At 52.5% G+C, this 17850-nt stretch overlaps 1 pseudogene; it reads left to right on the forward strand.

Moving 5' to 3' along the window:
- The first annotated feature begins 3228 nt into the window (after positions 1-3228).
- The window catches only part of LOC130038755 (patatin-like phospholipase domain-containing protein 4), a 38271-nt pseudogene continuing 23649 nt past the window's right edge, over positions 3229-17850 (forward strand).

The raw sequence follows: 17850 nt of genomic DNA on the forward strand, positions 1-17850 counted from the left end.
TGCATCATGTGGTTAACACCAGAGAATGTTTCCTCTGAGCCAGAATGCTCTGCAGAAGAGGACCGATGGACATTGGAGGTTTCCAAAAGGAAGCTGATGGATGATTTACCAACAAGGAAAGTTGCTAACTCCTGGACCAATGCAGTGGAATATTATTAAAGGTTTATGCTTTAACACTAGTGAAAACCATCTTCCATGGGAAGGGACTCAGTAGCAAGTAAGGTAGAAGTTAACTCAGAACTGTGCTTTCTGTGCCATTAATGAACCTAGTGGAAATCTTGATCCTCCTCTCCTGACACCTGTTCAGCATCAAGGAACTTAGAGGAGGATCACAGCTTGACCTTATGCAAATGATCAAATGCTCATATGTTCAAGGTATAAATATCTGTTGGTTCTTATTGATAGCTTCAGTGTATGGGCAGAAGCTTTTCCAATCTGCACTGAGAAAGCCAGAGAATGGCTTGGTGTTTCTGTGTCCAGTAGAAAAATCTGGACACAGGAAGTCATTTTTCTATCAGCCAAACCTATGGGTAGAGAACTCTGTCCTTACTGGGTCAGAAAGGAACTTCTCCTCCTCCAGGGTCTAACCATTTCAAAGTAATATCCCTCAGTCTAATCAAACTGATCTTTTCTTTCAGATAACTTCAGGAACCCAACCAATTCATTGCTGAGGGCCACTAAAAACCTGAGGTAGCATGAGATTTCACCCCTTGTGTAGACAGGGCCAGCGCCCCATTGTCAGCATGAAGCAGCTCCAGAAGATGGACCTTCTGCCATTCTCCCTTAAAGATTCAAGGTGGTGGAATCTCTAGGGGGGACAGTAGGATGTAGGCAGGTAGACAGGGAAGGCCCCCTTCCAAGGCAATGAAGAATGGGGATTTATGTGTGGTGTTGGGAGAAAAATGCTGCTTCTCTATACTGATCACACAGGGGTGGTCTGAGACTCCACGGCCAAGCTCGGGGAGGGCCTTGAGCAGCGCCGAAGAGAAAGGGAGGCCCAGGAAAGCTGGCACAAGCCCTGGTTTAACCAGTCTCCTTGGCTATCTACCCTCCTGTCAGTGTCAGCGTCCACCTTGGAGAAGATGACCATCAGCTCCCGCTGCTCCAGCACAGCTCGGTGTCCCCCTCAAATCCTTTCGTGTACATCCCCAGGAACACCTCCTGATGGAAGTCCTGGTTGAGGTGCCCGTCCAGCTCGAGCTTCACCCCGGACAGGTGGTTGGGGGGCAGGGTCTCGTGCTCATCTCTGCTGGCTCGGTCCTGAGCAGAAGAGTGGTTGGCAGGCTATGCAAAGGTGCGCATCAACAGCCCGAGCTCCAGGAGCCAGAGGCAGCAAGCAAGCGGGCTGCCGAGTGGGGCCAGTCTGCAGGCCATGATTGGCTGGGCCCGGCAGGAGCTGTGCACCCGCAGTCCCCCAGCAGACGGTGAGTGGCCCAAAGCTGCTGTCCGACAACGCAGCCGACACTTCCGAAGAGATGGCTTTGCGGTGACCCAGACGCCCAGCCGGCCCCCTCAGGCCGCCGCCATCCTGCTTCCAGGCAGACTGGTTGTCATCCCCTTGCTCTTGGTGACTGTTGGTCCCTGGGTCCTCAACCGCTTTGTGAACTTTGTTAGGCACCAAAATAACACTGTCCAGCTACTGGTACTAAAACAACAGTATCAGATTTTATAGCCTGCTGAGGAAGATTCCTCAGTATGAAGTGGAGAGAGGGAGGAATGTAAGGGACAGGCCCAAAATGGACTACCACCAGAATTAATTTAGCTTAGCTTAATAGGAACCTGCATTGCAAAATAACTTGTTTTTCAAGGAACAGGTCTAGATAAGCTTTTTCAGATCCGCTTTATAGGAGCCTGTACTGCAAAATAACTGTTTTTTTCTGCCCCTGAGCAAGGAATTCAGATACAGGTACTCGAAGGGTGGGGCTCAGACCAGATAACTGGATGTCTCTCACAAGACCCATGTTGCAAGACCCAGGACTGCCTTAAAAACCTGTCAGTTCCTAAGCACTGACGCAAAATGCTGACCTTTAAACGATAGGCTAAGAAGTGATGTACCCTTAATTGGATTGGTTAAGAAAGCATATGTTGTTATAAATCTATTGGCTATGAAATGCGCGGGCTTTGCTGTAACGGCCAGTGAAGGCCTATATAAGATCCCCTTTGAAGAAGTTCGGGGTCTTGCCTCACCTAACTGACCTGCGTGTCTGTGTAGGCGGCTTGACCCTGGCTAGCCAGTCTTACAATAAACCTTGCTTGCTGTTTGCAGTCTCTGGAGTCTCGATCACGAGGGAGATCACGATCCCGCCCTAACAGTATCTACATAAATTATGTAGATACAGCCTCACCCTGGCCAAGCCTAGGGGTCAGGGTCCTCTGTTTCAAATCTGCTAAAGCATCAACGTTTCTATCAAGACAGTAATATCAAGCTTTAGGACTGCTGCCCCCACTGACCCCTGTGCTGTTGGCAAACTGGGATGCATTCCTTTGGGATCTATGGGAATTCGGATCTGCAGGTGTTACTTGTTTTGGCATCTGGAATTCTGATCTCAGCAGATGTTATTTTTCTCTACCCTCTCTCCAACCTTCCCCAAAGTTCCATAAAAATCTAGGGAAAATAATAAAGTAAGAACGGGGAGGGGGGGCAAGTACCTTGGGCCTTATTCGTGTTTCTGGTCAAGGAATAAAGATTATAAAAATTGGCACCAATATAGCCATAGCAGATGCATCCCCAGGGGTCAGTTATGGGTCTGTTGTAGCTTTGTGTCTCTCGTGACACTATTGGGTCCAGGCGAGAGAGGAGAAAGAAAATGTTCCCTGCAAAGGGGTGTAGGGGTGTGTGTGTGTGTGTGTGTGTGTGTGTGTGTGTGTGTGTGTGTGTGTAAGGGGCAAGGAGTTGGCAGCTAGCTTTGTGTCTCTCGTGACACTATTGGGTCCAGGCGAGAGAGGAGAAAGAAAATGTTCCCTGCAAAGGGGTGTAGGGGTGTGTGTGTGTGTGTGTGTGTGTGTGTGTGTGTGTGTGTGGAAGGGGCAAGGAGTTGGCAGCTGGGGGCTTCCCAGAGAGTCTTAGTTATTAATTGGGCAGCCTGGGGACGACATTCCCCTGGGGATGACATTCCCCTGGGGATGACAGCTTGTAGCAAAAGATCCCAGTTTCAGAAACGATCCCAGCTTACCGAAGCCTCTGTTTTTTTTGGTCTGTTTGTTTTCTGTTGCGCTTCCACAGTTACAATGAAGCACATCAATTTGTCCTTTTCCGCCTGTGGGTTCCTGGGCATCTACCACTTGGGGGCAGCGTCTGCCCTTTGCAAGCACGGCAGGAAGCTGCTGAAGGACATGAAGGCCTTCCCGGGTGTCTCTGCGGGCTCCTTGGCGTCCACGGTCCTGCTGATAGCACCGCAGAAATTAGAGGTAATTCAGTAGAAACGAAGGCTGCTCCTGGCCTGGACATTCAGAAGGGAGGACAGACACCTCCTCTTGCAGGAAAACAGGCCAGCAAACTCCCTCCCCTCTATCCCCCAGGCTGAGCATCAGGCTCAGCCTCAGAGTGTTTGAATTACATGGCAGAAGCTCCGGATTCAGTTCCTGCCCACAGCCCCACAACCACACACACACACACACACACACACACACACACACACACACACAGAAACACAAACACAATGATACACATAGGCACACAGACAGACATACGCACAGACACACACAGAAGTGCACAGAGATACAGACACACATAGAAATACACAGAGACATATACACAGACTCGCACACAGACACATATGTAGAAATACACAGTCACGCACTAATACAGAGACACACAGATGTACACACAGAGACAGACACAGCATATAGAAATGCACAGACATACACAGACACACACTTAGAAATACAGAGACACAGACACACAGATTCACACAGACACATAGGAATACACTGACACAGACACAGAAATCGTTCCCATCCCTTTTCAGGGTGGTGAGGGCTTCAGGATGAGAGAGGAAGCAGCAGAAGAAAGTGCTAGATTAGACGTGAGATGTTTCCTGGGTTCCCCACGTCTGGGCCAGCCGGGGCCGGGACGGTTTCAGAACCCAGGGGGTGAGGGGTGGAGACTGGAGGTCGGAGAAGCCTGCTCGCCCAGGCCCAGAGCAGGGTGGCAGAGTCGGAAGTTGGGGGTACAGCCAGATGGGGCAGGGGGAGGGTGCAGGTGCTTTTCACAGAGAATGCGACTCTGCATCCAGAACCCCACACATCCGTCTGGACACCCCCCGCCCCGCAGGCAGTGACTCTTCATGATCTCTCAGGAATGTAAAGTGTTCACCTCATGTTTGCTGAAGAAATCCGCAGGCAGTCCTTCAGGGCTGTGATGCCCAGCTATGACTTCATGGCCCGACTCAGGTCAGTGGCCCCCACAGCCCGCCCTGCTCCACCCCTCCCAGCCCACTTTCTGCCAGGGCCTTGCCTGGGCCGCCTGCGGGCCTGCGGGTGTGCGGGGGGCTCACGCAGCACCCGTTTGTGCCCTGCAGGTATGGGATGGAGTTCATCCTCCCCGCCAAAGCCCACCAGCTGGCCCACCGCCGACTGCACGTGTCCATCACCAACACCAGGACCAGGCAAAACTACTTGGTGTCCAGCTTCAGCTCCCGGGAGGACCTCATCAAGGTCGGCGGTGCCCGCACTGACTCCTGACACCTCTGCCCAGCGCTCGGCCACCCTTCCTGTGCCCCGGCCTTACCCGGGACCTGTTGGCTCACTGTCCCCACGTGCGTGGGACACACCGTCCTGCTATAGCTCACTGTGCCCGCATGTGTGTATACGCCGTCCTGCTATAGCTTACTGTCCCCGCGTGTGTGTATACACCATCCTGTGATAGCTCACTGTCCCCGTGTGCATAGTACACACAGTTCATGCACACACGGAGACATGCAGGCAAGGGCACGCATGGAGAGTTTGTCTGGGAAGAGCCGTGGGGAACGGGCTGAGATGAGTGGGGGCAGCAGACGCTTGGATATGGCCTCGGGTGTCACCTACAGCTGCTCCTGTGCTCGAAGGCTGTGACCGCAGCTGCCCAAGGAAACGGACGCCCAGGAGAAATGAGTCCGTGACTTCCTAGGTTCCAGCATCACTCAGCACCCCTCAGGCCCAGGCTCCTTCTACTCTGGCGTCCCACCTTAGAGAAACACGTTTCCCCATCCTCTTCTTACCATCAGCTGTGGACTGGCAAACTGCAAAGGGAAAACCTGCCCAGCCATGCCCGATTCGTCCCTGCAGAGCAAAACTCAGAACGGGGGATGAGCCCCCGGAGGGACAGTCAGTGCGGCTCATCTGAGCTCAGGGCCAGTCGCTGAATTTCCTGGGTTCCCGGGGACGCCCATGGGTGGCTGGGAGCACGTCCAGCTGCTGGAGTGGCCTGCACAGTCTCTCCCTCCCGGGCAGAGCTGTCTTGGCCACCGCACCCCGCATTTCCTGGCCCCCCACCAGAAGCTCTTTGCTGCACCTGTGGCTCATTGGGCGAGCGAAGGGGAACACACAGCCAGTGTGCATCAGCCACGGCCGTCTCGGGACCCCAGGGAGATGTTCCAAGGTGCTGCCAACTTGGCCCACGAGGTACCAGGGGCTCCAGATCTGCCAGCCCGCATGAGATGAACAGGGCCCGGAGTGATGGTCCAGCGGGGAGGGCCTGTGCCTTGCATGAGGCACCCGGGTTCTATTCCCAGGGCCCCATAGCGTATGTCAAGCCCACCGGGAGTCACTCGAGCACCTCTTCGGGCAGGTGACATTGCAGCGCTCGCTTTTAGTCCAGTTCCTTTTGCCTCCGTCATGTGGCACGCCACCCTCCTGCTGCCAAATGCCAGCTCCCGCTGGCTGGCCTGAGGTCAGAGAGCGAGGGCATGTGCGGGCCCCGAGGCTTACCCGCCATCTCTTCTCTGCCCACCCAGGTGCTGCTGGCTAGCAGCTTTGTGCCCATCTACACTGGGCTGACACTGGTTAAGTACACAGGGCAGGCAGGTGCTTCCCTGGCAAGGACTGGGAGGTCCCGACAGTGCTTGGCCTTGGAAAGTCATGCACAAGAAGTATTTGCATGAGAAGTCAGCCAGCAGTATGCGGTTTCCTCCAGGAATAGTGTGGTTTATGTTTGATCACTTGATCACTTGACTTCCCGTTAATCGTTGATTTGCTCGAGCGGGTGCCAGTAACGTCTCCATTTGTCCCTGTCGTGTGCTAGTGTAGCCCAATGGTGTCCATTCTAGGAACACGAAGAGCCTCAAACCGATCGTTCAGGATCTTGATGAAGAAGTCTGACCATCTGGTAGGTGGGCGGCCACTCAGTCTTGACGTCCCGTGGAATCCAGTCAGTAATGGCTCTAGTCCAGCCGTCATCTCCAAATCTCATTACGTGTCCAGCCCATCCGATTTTTGACACCTTGGCAAACGAGAGAGCGTCCCTGATTCTTGATCTTCGATGGAGGGCGGAACTCTGGATTCTTTCCCTCATTTGAGTGAAACATGATACTCCAAGCATAGCTCTTTCTATTCTTCTTTGGGAGACCGGAATAGTGTTCTCATCCTGTTTGCGTAGGGCCCAGGTCTCTGAGGCGTATGTTAATGCAGGAAGAACAGTGGAATCAAAGAGATGTGCCCGGAGCCGGAGGTTCTTTGTCCTCTTAGCTATTTCTTCGATGCTTTTGAAGGCGTTCCAAGCCGCTCTCTTCCTCCTGCGCAACTCAGGTGCCAGGTCATTTGGCATGTTGACTTCTTCACCTAGGTACACATAACTGTTGCATTCAGAGATGGTCGTTCCATTGAGAGTGAATGGAGCGTCACGAACTTGACCATAAGCATTGATTCATTCAAATGCCTAGCAACCCGAATCGGACGTTTACACTTGAATAGATGTGGCTCTCTGCTGGCAGTTTCTATCTTTGTTATCTACTCACCAACATCCAATTATGATGAAGGAGAAAATGAGAAGTTCTACATGGAGTTGGAGAAGTTCTATAAAGAAGACCACACCTTCTACAAGATCATTGTCGGTGATTTTAATGCCAAGATAGGACCGAGAAGATCAGCCGAAGAACTCCACATCGGGACCCATGGCCTAGAATGGAACGAACAGGGTGAGAGACTGTCTGAGTTCATCATGTTGACCAAGACCATCCATGGTAACTCACAGTTCCAGAAGGCAGAATCTAAACGTTGGACATGGGAGTCTCCCGTTGGATGGTTCCACAACGAAATAGACCACATCATATTCAATCAGTGGTTTTCCCTGACTGATGTTGCTGTTGTCCCAAAATTCCAAACAGGATTGGACCACCATCTCCTTCATGCAAAATTCTACTTTACAGAGCAGGGAGAAAGGGCTGCAAAGTTTAAGAAGAGAACTCCCAGAACGACCACCAACTAGAAGCTCTTTGGCACTAATGCTGCAACATGGGAGGATGACATTGTTGACAACATTGATGAGGAATACTATCAACTGGTTCAGCACCTCCATGATTGTGCGAGGAATGCCAAAAGAGAGATTGTCACAAAAAGACGACTGGCTTCAAAAACTCTTGAGCTTATTCGCCAACGTGGTTTGGCGCATGCCTCAGGCAACTGCAAGCAAACGTCTGAGTTCGCAAAGCAGTGCAGAGATGCGATCAAGGAAGACCTCAAACAGAGAAGAGCAGAAGTACTGGTAGATGCGGCAGAAACCGGGAAAAGCATTCGTAATGCCTGCCTGTCCTTCGCCAATTACAAGACCAAGATGACTACCCTACGGCGTCCTGATGAATCTATCACATCTTCCAGAAGGGCAATGGAGAAGATTATCCATGACTTCTACTCAGATCTCTTCGATAGCCATGTCCACCTGCCCACATACCAAATTCCACAGGATGGATATGTCGTTCCCAATGTTCTCCCCTCCAAAATCTGACACGCCATTTCATCGGAAAAGAAACGAACAGCACCTGGCCCAGACAAGGTCAGACCTGAACACCTGAAGAACCTGCCGTCAGTACTCATCAATATGCTGGCTCGGCTCTTCACATGCTACCTGTCTGAATGCAAGTTTCCATCCCAGTGGAAAACCAGAAGGACTGTACTCTCTTTCTTTCTCTCCTTCATCCTCCCCCTCTATCTCTCTGTCTCTCTCTGTCTGTCTCTATCTATCTCTTCCTCTTTCTCTCTTCCCTCCCTCCCCTTCCTTAAAACCTCCCAATACCATCTGTTTTTTCGCTTGAATGCTGTATCCTTCTGGAATCCCTTAGAGCAGAGAAGCCTGGGGGAGCTTGAGGACTTACTTCCTTTGCTGTAGAGCTGTGGCTGGCTGAAGCCTGAGCCCGTGTCCCCCAAGAAATTGGGTGCTGGGAGTAACTCCCATGCAGCACCCAACAAGGAGACGTAGGTGTAGTCAGTGTCTGCCTAGCGGGGCTGGCAGGATGTAAGGTGAGTGCCATGCAGGGGCTCATCGCAGACGTCACCAGTTGGAGTCTTCCCAGCTGGTCCCAGGGTGGAAGAGACTGATGGGGAGAAAGTGGCAGGTCCCCTTCTCAAGGCTTCCGTCTCTCTTCTCCAATGGACATAAGTCACCTGGGCACCCCACGGGCATCATAATCATGGGATTCTGCATCCAGTTGGGTGGACACTGGCCTGGAGAGTGTGCACTCTGGCCAGCTGATACTTCGGCCAACCTCAAAGCCCACAGGAAGTTGCTGGGCCACAAACAAAGGATCTTGCTGAGCAGAGAAGATTCCAGCAAACTTGAGTAACATCGTGCGAGATCAAAAGCTCCTGGCTCAGATCCAGGAGCTCCGTGGGGCAAAGAGGCTTCCAGATATTCCAAAGTGGTTGTCTTGGCAGCTGATAAACCCGAGAGGGGCCGGCATCTTCACACAGAACCGCTGAGCTCACCATGGCCAGGCCATGGTGTTGACACATCAACAGAAAAAAATCCAGAAGATTCAAAGCAGAAGGGGAGAAAACGGGTGAAGAGTTAAATGTTAATGCTGACATTGAAAAACAAAATCCCTGAAATAAAATTGCATTCCACGTTATTAACATGCCATGCACCATTAATCCTGTGGAATGCACAGGAAAACCTGTTTTCCCCCAACCCCTGCCCGCAGGTGAGGACTGACCTTGCATCCGTGGCAGTGAGTGAGCGTGCAGGAAAGACTTCATCTCTCTTGTGCTATGCTCAGTGGGCACTGCTGAGGTAAAGGGGCAGGAATACATGGTAAGAAATAATGACTCTTCAAGTGCAGTCTCCCCACCTTCTCCAGATGGAATCCCGGTGATCATGAGCTTCTACAAGCAAGGCTCCGGTATGTGGGTGTCAGGACTAACTCTCCAAACCACATGGCAGCACTGGAACCAGGCAATTTCATCCCGCCTTCCTGTCCGCTCCCGATGCCAGGAATCAGGCCCCCAACCTGCCTCCAGGAACCATCTTGCCACACATAGTAGTGATGATCCCAGAGGGAATCACAGCACTGGAGATTTCTCCAGACCCGATACCAAGCTGACTTCACCGGGATGCCCCAGATGGAGCAGTTGCAGTCTCCTGCCTTCTCCAGGTGGAATCCCGGCAACTATGAGCATGCATACAAGCAATACTCCGGTATGCAGGTGTCGGGACTAATTCTCCAAACCGAATTGGAATAGCTCCCTACAGCGATGTCTCTGGAACCAACCATTTATAATTTAGAATCTCAGAAGCACACAGCCACTTATGCAGCCACATGATCTTTCATGATACATAAAATGAGCAAGGGAAAATAAATGATCTAGGACACACCAATGACTGTCAGACCCAAGCAACTTGCTGCAGAGATGGCTCTGGACTTTGCTACTGCAGAGTGTTTTGCCGGGCCACTCCAGTTGGGGGCAGGTGCCGTCCCTCCACCTGTCCTCTAGGAACCCCGGCAGACACCATCTTCTAGAACACAGCGAAAACCTCCAGGTATGGGTGGCGGTGGCAGGAAACGCCAGGCCTCACGGGATCGGAGAGGAGTCGGTCCTTCTCCTTCTCCCCACTCCCATGGGACTCTGAGAATACGTCCACACACACAGCCACCATCTACTTAAGCTCCCACACGGCCATGATCCAGAGACACACAAATGAATCTTGGACCTGAGCAACTTGCTGCAGCGATCCTCCAGAACCTAATTATTAAAATTTTGGAACTGCAAGAATACATGGCTGCAAGAGCAGCTGCACGGCATTATATTGTATCCATAGCAAGCAATACAAAACTCATTGTCTAGCATTGTATTTTTGGAAAGAATGAGTGGTGCTGGAACTGGACGCAAATATCGAAGTTAACCAAAGTAGATAAAGACATTATTGTGCAAATTGTCTGCCACACAGGAGGCGGTAGGTGGTGAATGTGGGGGGGGGGTGTCGGGGAGATAACAGGGACTTTGGTGGTGGAAAACGTGCTCTCTCTCTTTTTTTTTTGTATTAGAGAACCAGCAAGAGGTGCATTTGTAGACTTACAAACTTTCATGCTTGGGTTTCAGTTATACAATGATAAAGTACCCATCCCTCCACCAGTGCCCATTGTCCACCACCAATGATCCCAGTTGCCCTCCCATCTCAACTGCCCCGCCTCTGTGGCAGGGCATTCCCTTTTGCTCTTTCTTTCCTTTAGGTTGTTGTGGTTTGCAATAGAGGTATTGAATGGCCATCATGTTCAGTCTATAGTCTACTTTCAGCACGCATCTCGCATCCTGAGTGAATCCTCCAAACATCCTTTACTTGGTGTTCCCTTCTTTATCTGAGCGGCCTTTTCCCCCCAGCATGTGCTGCCAGCTTCCAAGCCATGGAGCAGACCTCCTGGTACTTATCTCAACTATTCTTGAGTGTTCGTCTCCCATTCTGTGACTTTATATTCCCCAGATAAGTGCACACTTTCTATGTCCCTCTCTTTGTGGCTCTTTTCACTTAGCATGATACTTTCCATGTAGAACCACTTGTATGTAAATTTCATGACTTCATCTTTTCTAACAGTTAACCAGTATTCCATTGTGTAGATATACCAAAGTTTCTTTAACCAGTCATCTGTTCTCGGGGACTCAGGTTTTTTTCCCCAAATTTTGGCTATTGTGAACAGTGCAGCAATGAACACACAAGTGCAGATGTCATTTCAACTGTACTTTTTTTCCTCTCTGGGATATATTCCCAGGAGTGGTATTGCTGGGTCAAATGGGAGCTCAATTTCTAATTTTTTGAGAAGCGTCCATACTGTTTTCCAAAAGGGCTGAACCAATTGACATTCCCACCAGCAGTGAAGGAGGGTCCCTTTCTCGCCACATCTGCACCAACTCCGGTGCTTTTGTTCTTTTGGATGTGGGCCAGTCTCTGTGGTGTGAGATGATATCAATCATACAATCATCAAACACCCATCCTTTCAAGAGTGCACATTGAAGCTAATGGTATCTTCAAAGATGACATGCCACTGGCCGAGCAAGTGAAAACAGAGATAGACAAATGGGACTATCTTGAAACTAAGAAGCTTCTGCACCTCAAAAGAAACAGTGACCAAAATACAAAAATGTGTGCTCTTGAAAGGATGGGTGTTTGATGATTGTATGATTGAAGCACAAACATGAAAGCTTTGTTACTATACCTCACGGCGAATCAATAAAGAAAAAAGAAGAGTTGGGGAAGAGGGCAGCTGGGTTAGAAAAGGAACCTCTATGACAAGGATAATTGGAGGAATCTCTCGGGATGGGAGATGTGTGCTGAAAGGGTTTGGTAAAGGACAAAACGTGATGACTCTCGGTGTCTGTATTGCAAACCATAATGCACAAATGGGGGGGGGGGGTTGGAGACAGACATACAGACAGAGACAGAGACAGAGAGACAGAGAAGAAGAGTGCCTGCCAAGAGGCAGGCTGGGGAGGAGAGGGGGTGGCAGGAGGGAAGCTGGGGACACTGGTGAAGGGACGGGTGTTGTAGCATTGTATGACTGAAACCCGATCGTGAACAGCTTTGTAACTGTATCTCATGGTGATTCAATAAAGCAATAAGAAAAAATAAAACACAATGATGTTGATGGAGTCAACATCCAGTGGGGAGAACACTTGCTGTGCGTGTGGCTGCTCTGGGTTTGATCCCCGGCACCCAGCAGGTTCCCCCAAGCCTCGCCCATGAGTGTAGAGCCAGGAGTAAACCCTGAACACCACCGGGTGTGGCCTCCAACAAAACTGGTGTGTTGGGGCCAAGAGGGACGGTGCAGGGCCTAAGACAGACGCCCTGCCACGGCTGCCTCCCTGATTCAGTCTCAGGCTTCTCGTGGTCCCTGAGCATCACAGCGACTCTGTTCCACACTTTAATGCCAGGGCTGGTATACCCTCTTGGATCCCACGGGAGTATGGAACGCAAATCACAGCACCGGTGTCACGTGCTCAGGACAGACACAGCTGCAAAGCCGGCAGCGAGAGGCACTCTCTGCTCCCGCCAAGTCCCAAGCCACACCCAGACGTCCCTTAGCCCCCCTGAAGCACAAGAGCCCCACCAGCTGTGACACAGCTGTGGTGCGTGGGACCTTCCGTGCTTCGCCACAAAGACGAGAAATGCATGGGTGTGCCCCAAGGTGTAGGATAACACTCTTTTGTCCTTCCTCAGGTAGCTTAGGTTTGTCAGGTCACACCCATCTAAGGACACTGAACTTGTATTGTAAGCAATGTCCTTTCTGTGTGGACACAGGAAGACAGTTAATATTATGCTTTGTAACTTGGGAGTTGATTGACTCCGAATAATATTTACTCCTGGGCATCTGATTTCTTGACTCAGTTGCCCTTAGTTCCTAGCACCCCAAAAGCAGGGTCCCGACGAGGGACTGAATGGACCCAGGGCAAGCAGTGAGCTACCCTGGCATCGAAATGGGCCAGGCCAAAGAGCCACGATACTCAACTATAAGTTGAGGGCATGATCATGAACAAATGCTGTCATGATCCAAAAGTAAGTAACGACGAGACTAGGACCCTGCTGGAGCTAGGAAGATTAACCTGGCCTGAGGACTGCGGAATACGGAATGTATAGTGAGATGTTCTCAGGAAGAACCAAACTAAATTTGTATCGCTTACTGTGCTCATACAGAATGACATTGCTAGAAATATTAGAAGTAGATTAATTACAACTATTTAAGTAAATTACTAACTGAGGGAAGACCACACCCTTGTTGGGATCCCACCCTTGAGCGGATCTCCTAGTAATCTGAAGTAATCTCTGTAGATGAGATTTTATCCTTGAGTTAATCTCCTGGAGGAGTGGTCTTACCTCTCTTTGTTGATTCATCAGTATTCAACCCACCTTTATGTCACCGCCTTATGTGACTGCTATATAAACTAAGACTTAAGCTCGGAGAAGGGAGTCAGAAGCGAGAGAGCTTGGGCTCCAGAGATCCAGAGTCAGAGCCAGAAGGAGAGAGGTTCCAAGATTGGGGCCCAGGAGAGAAGGAGGCAGAGAAAGACAGGAGTGAAGAGGATTGGAATAAACTACTATTATTATAGACCGGCCTGGCCCTCGTTTCTTCTTCCGTCTGCCCTTGGCAACAGCCGTTCTGATCCAGACCACACACAGTGGCTCAAGAGCACCAAATGCGGGCAGTGAGACAGTGCCATCCAGTGAGCCCGTGAACACACAACCTTCAGCGTGATAAGATTTTACACCAACGGACGCTGAGAAGTGAAGTCCCGTGGGCTGGTTGCTGCCGCCCGGTGCAGGCGTGTCTGGAAGAGCTGAGCCCTGCCATGTCCAGCCGCAGGCTCCTTTCCAGAGGGACAGTGGGTACAACCGAGCTGCCGTGTTCACTGCCCGGACGCAGCCCGTGCCTTGGCCAGTGCCACGTGTGCCTGCCCCCAGGACAGGGCATTGTGGGCCACAGTGTGCTGCTTGCCGCTGTCTGGGCAAAGGTGTACCTCTCCAAGGATGCTTCTCTGGGTGCCAGAGAGCAGCTGCTGAGGCCGGCCTGTGCAGAGCCATGCAGAACTGAGCCGGAGAGGAGTTCCCAGTGCCTGTGCCTTAACATTCTGCCGGCGTGCGTGCCTCCTCATAATGTTCTCCATTACCAGTTGGAAAACAAAAGTTCTAAGGGGTATGGTCATCTTTTTGTCTCAGAGTGACAAAGAAACAAAACAGGGAAACAAACACGGAGTGTGTGGGACGGAGAGCAGAGGGTGGGTGGAGAAGAGGGCAGGTCTAGGAGCTTGCCTGCAAAGAGTGCAAATGCACCGGCCAGTCCCGGATGGCCACGGCCCCTGGAAAGCCATCTGCACGAGTGGAGGCTCGAGCCACGAAAGTGCAGCCACGCAACCTCATGCAATATTTCCGAGATGTGGAGGTGCGCAGTTAATTAGCCTGCAAAGTTGTATGCCTCTCTCAAAAGATTCTAGCAAGGGATTATTTCTGCACCCAGAGCGGAAGAGAATAGAGGCGGCCACGCTGGCCCGCAATGGGAATTCCGCAGACACCGTGCTCAGTGAACCAGAGAAAGCGAATTCAAAGAAGCATTTAGGGTTTCAGGATGCCAGCCCTGGCAAGGACCTTTTTGTGGAAGGATTTAGGAGGAGGGGAAGGGTGAGCCTCAGTGCAGGCATTATTTCCTAATACAAAAAGGGAAAATGTGCATACCGTTGGTTGTATGCATGCTGAAAGTAGACTGAGGACCAAACATAATAGCCTCCTACTACATGTATTGCAAAACATAACACCCAAAGGAAGAGAGAGAGTGGGAGGAAATGTGCCTGCCACAGAGGCAGGGGTTAGGAAGGGGTGGGGGTGGCGGGAGGGATACTGGGATCATTGGGGGTGGAAAATGGGAACTGGTGGAGGGATGAGTACTCGACCATTGTATGACTGAGACGTAATCATGAAAGTTTGTAAGTCTGTACCTATATCTCACAGTGATTCGATTAAAAAAATGAAAAAGACGCTCTCAACACCTAAGAGAATAACAACTGTAATGGAACATAGAAATGAATCAGGAAAAAATGGCAAAACTTTGGGCACTGTGCATGCAGGTCCAGGGGGCCAGGGGAGAGAGAAAGGGAGAGAGAGATGGAGAGGGAGAGGGAAAGTGGGGGGGAGTGCCTGCCACAGAGGCAGAGTAGGGGGTGGCAGGCAGGAGGGAAACTGGGGACACGGAAATGTGCCCTGGTGGAGGGACGGGAGTTGGAACACTGTATGACTGAAACCCAATCATGAACAGCTTTGTAAGGGTCCATCTCACAGTGATTCAATTTAAAAAGATTTTAAAAACAAAATTATGTTGTTTAGGGCTGAGAATGAAAGTCCAAGGGGTAAGAGGTGTCCTAGACATCCCCTCTAAATTCCCGAATTTTGTACCCGAGCATTGCCAGGGGAGATGTCTGAGCAGTGCTAAGCAAGCCTAGGCACAGCCGCTTGTGGCCCTTGAGCCCCGTCATAAAAGCAGGTGACACGTTCACACTGCATTACTGTTTTCACAGGTTCTCCATTGGGAACCAGCTCACCATTTGAATGTCTGGTGTGTGTAAACTGGACCTAGGCAAGTCAACCGTGCAAACAGTTGGGTCATGACTAACCATTATTTAAGATATCCATGTTTGTCCAAATGATACCCACACTGTCCTCCCTTTATACTAGGGACAACAATAACAGCGTGGGCTGACCTTGTTGCCAATAAATACAAATAGGGTCAACTCGTATTATTTGACGGGAGGGACCCCAACTGGATACAAACAAAACTCCCAGGCCCGTGCGGTGCACCCTTCAGCAGCATCTCAGGCCTGGAGTCCCTGCCTGGTCCCCACCTCCCCCGATGCACCCCGAGTCTCCATTGCGCCCCGTTCCCATTGGGCCTCACCCACACCCTGACCTCCGAGCAGGTGGGGCGCTCTGGGGAGGCTCGATTCTGCGGGACCCTGCGCCCGGGCGCTCCATGGACGTACCCAAGCCCACGCGCCCTGTGCCTCCGCTCTGTGCGCCTGACGGTCCCATGCGCACACATGGGGGGACGGGACGCAGGGAGGTTCCACCGCACGGGACCCCCAAACCCCGAGTTCTGAGACCACACGCCACGTGACTAAGGGTATCCTGGAAAGAACGCTGGTTCCTAGGGATGCGCCACACTGGCACACGCCTGCTGGGACGTGAGTCGCCAGCACGGGAGGTGAATTCCCATGACACACCAGGCCCAGCTTGGTGCTCAGCGCCTGGTGCTGCCTGATGTGTGTTTCGCCTTGGACCCGCCCACCACCCACCCGCAACTTGATCACCCCCTTTCCAACCCCTCCGCCCACGGTGAGTGCCCACGAGGGGGTGGCAGAGACCTGCTACAGCAGGGTGGGGACCCCAGGATACAGGGAGGGGGACCAGGGGTCAGGGAAACGGGGCGAGCTGGAGGGAGGGAGACCCAAGGGGGGCGTGGCAGCCCAGGGGAGGGGGCGTGGCAGCCCAAGGATGGAAAGAGGGGGACCCTAAACCATATCAGGACCCAGAGAGATCCCTCTATGCTGCGGTCCCCTAAGTATCTCCGCCCAAACCCTGCCCCAAATCCTGAGAGAATCCAAGGACCCTACTTCGAGGACTAGTGTCTTAAATACACGCATACCTTGGGCGCACCCCGCATTGCTCGGAGGATGCCCAAGAGTGCGCAGAGGTGGCCGCAGAGCGCCAGGGCACAAAGTTCTGAGTTGGGGGTGTGGGTAGGGGCGAAGGCCCGGCACATGCAGGACCAATGGGCTGAAGCCTGACCCGGTACTGGGCGCGTGAGGCTACCGGGGAGATTTGAATTCTGCCAGAAGCCGTGCCCCAGCGCGCCCGGGCACTCCTTGGACGCACCCAAGCCCACGTGGCCTCCGCTCTGTGCTCCTGATGTTCCCATACGCGCATATGGTGGGGGTGGGGGTGGAGGCACAGGGAGGTTCCAACATGCGGGACACCCGAACCCCGAGTTCTGAAGCCACGCGCCAGGTCACTAAGAGTATCCCGGAAGGAAGGCTGGTTCCTAGGGATGCACCCTACCGGCACACTCCCGCTGGGACGCTGGTTGCCAACACGGGACATGAATTCCCACTACAGACCAGGCCCAGCTTGGTGCCCAGCGCCTGGGCCTGCCCGCTGACTGTTCCGCAACAGACCCGCACCCGCCCACTGCTTGATCACCCACTTTGCGAACCTTCCGCCCACGGTGAGTGCCCAACGGGGGGATAGAGACCTGGGGCTGCGTGGATGGGGGACCAGGGGTCAGGGAAACGGGACCTGCCCGAGGGAGGGAGGCCCCAGGGGAGGGGGTGTGGCAGCCCCTGGACAGAAGGGGGGACCCCAAGGGAGGAGGGTGGGGAGCCACAAGGGAGGAGAATGGGGAGCCCCTAGGAAAATGATGGGAATTCCCAGGGAGATTGGGGAACAGCTAGGGAGAAGGTTGAGAGTCCCCAGGGAGGAGTGCGGGGAGCACCTAGGGAGGAAGGTGAGAGTCACTAGGGAGGAAGATGGGAGTCCCCAAGAAGGAGGGCTGGGAGTTGCTAGGGAGGAGGGTGGAAGACCTGAGGGGGGAGGGAGAGGATCCCCTAGAGGAGGGTGGGAGTCCCCAGAGAGGAGGTTGGGAGTCTAGATGGAGGTGTCCAGGGAGCCCCTAGGGAGGAGGGAGGGAGTCCCCAGGGAGGAGGGTGGGAGACCAGAGGGAGGACTCCAAGGAGTCCCTAGGTAGGAGAGTGGGAGTCTCGAGGGAGAAGGGAGGGAACGCCCAGGGTAGGAAGGTGGGAGTCCCAAGGGGAGAGTCCAAGGAGCCCCTAGGAAGGAGGGTGAGAGTCCGAGAGAGGAGGGAGTGGAGCCCCTAATTAGGAGGGTCGGAGTCCAGAGGGAAGACACCAAGGAGT

This window comes from Sorex fumeus, unplaced genomic scaffold (genome assembly GCF_029834395.1).
Source record: "Sorex fumeus unplaced genomic scaffold, SorFum_2.1 ptg000079l, whole genome shotgun sequence".
Lineage (NCBI taxonomy): Eukaryota > Metazoa > Chordata > Mammalia > Eulipotyphla > Soricidae > Sorex > Sorex fumeus.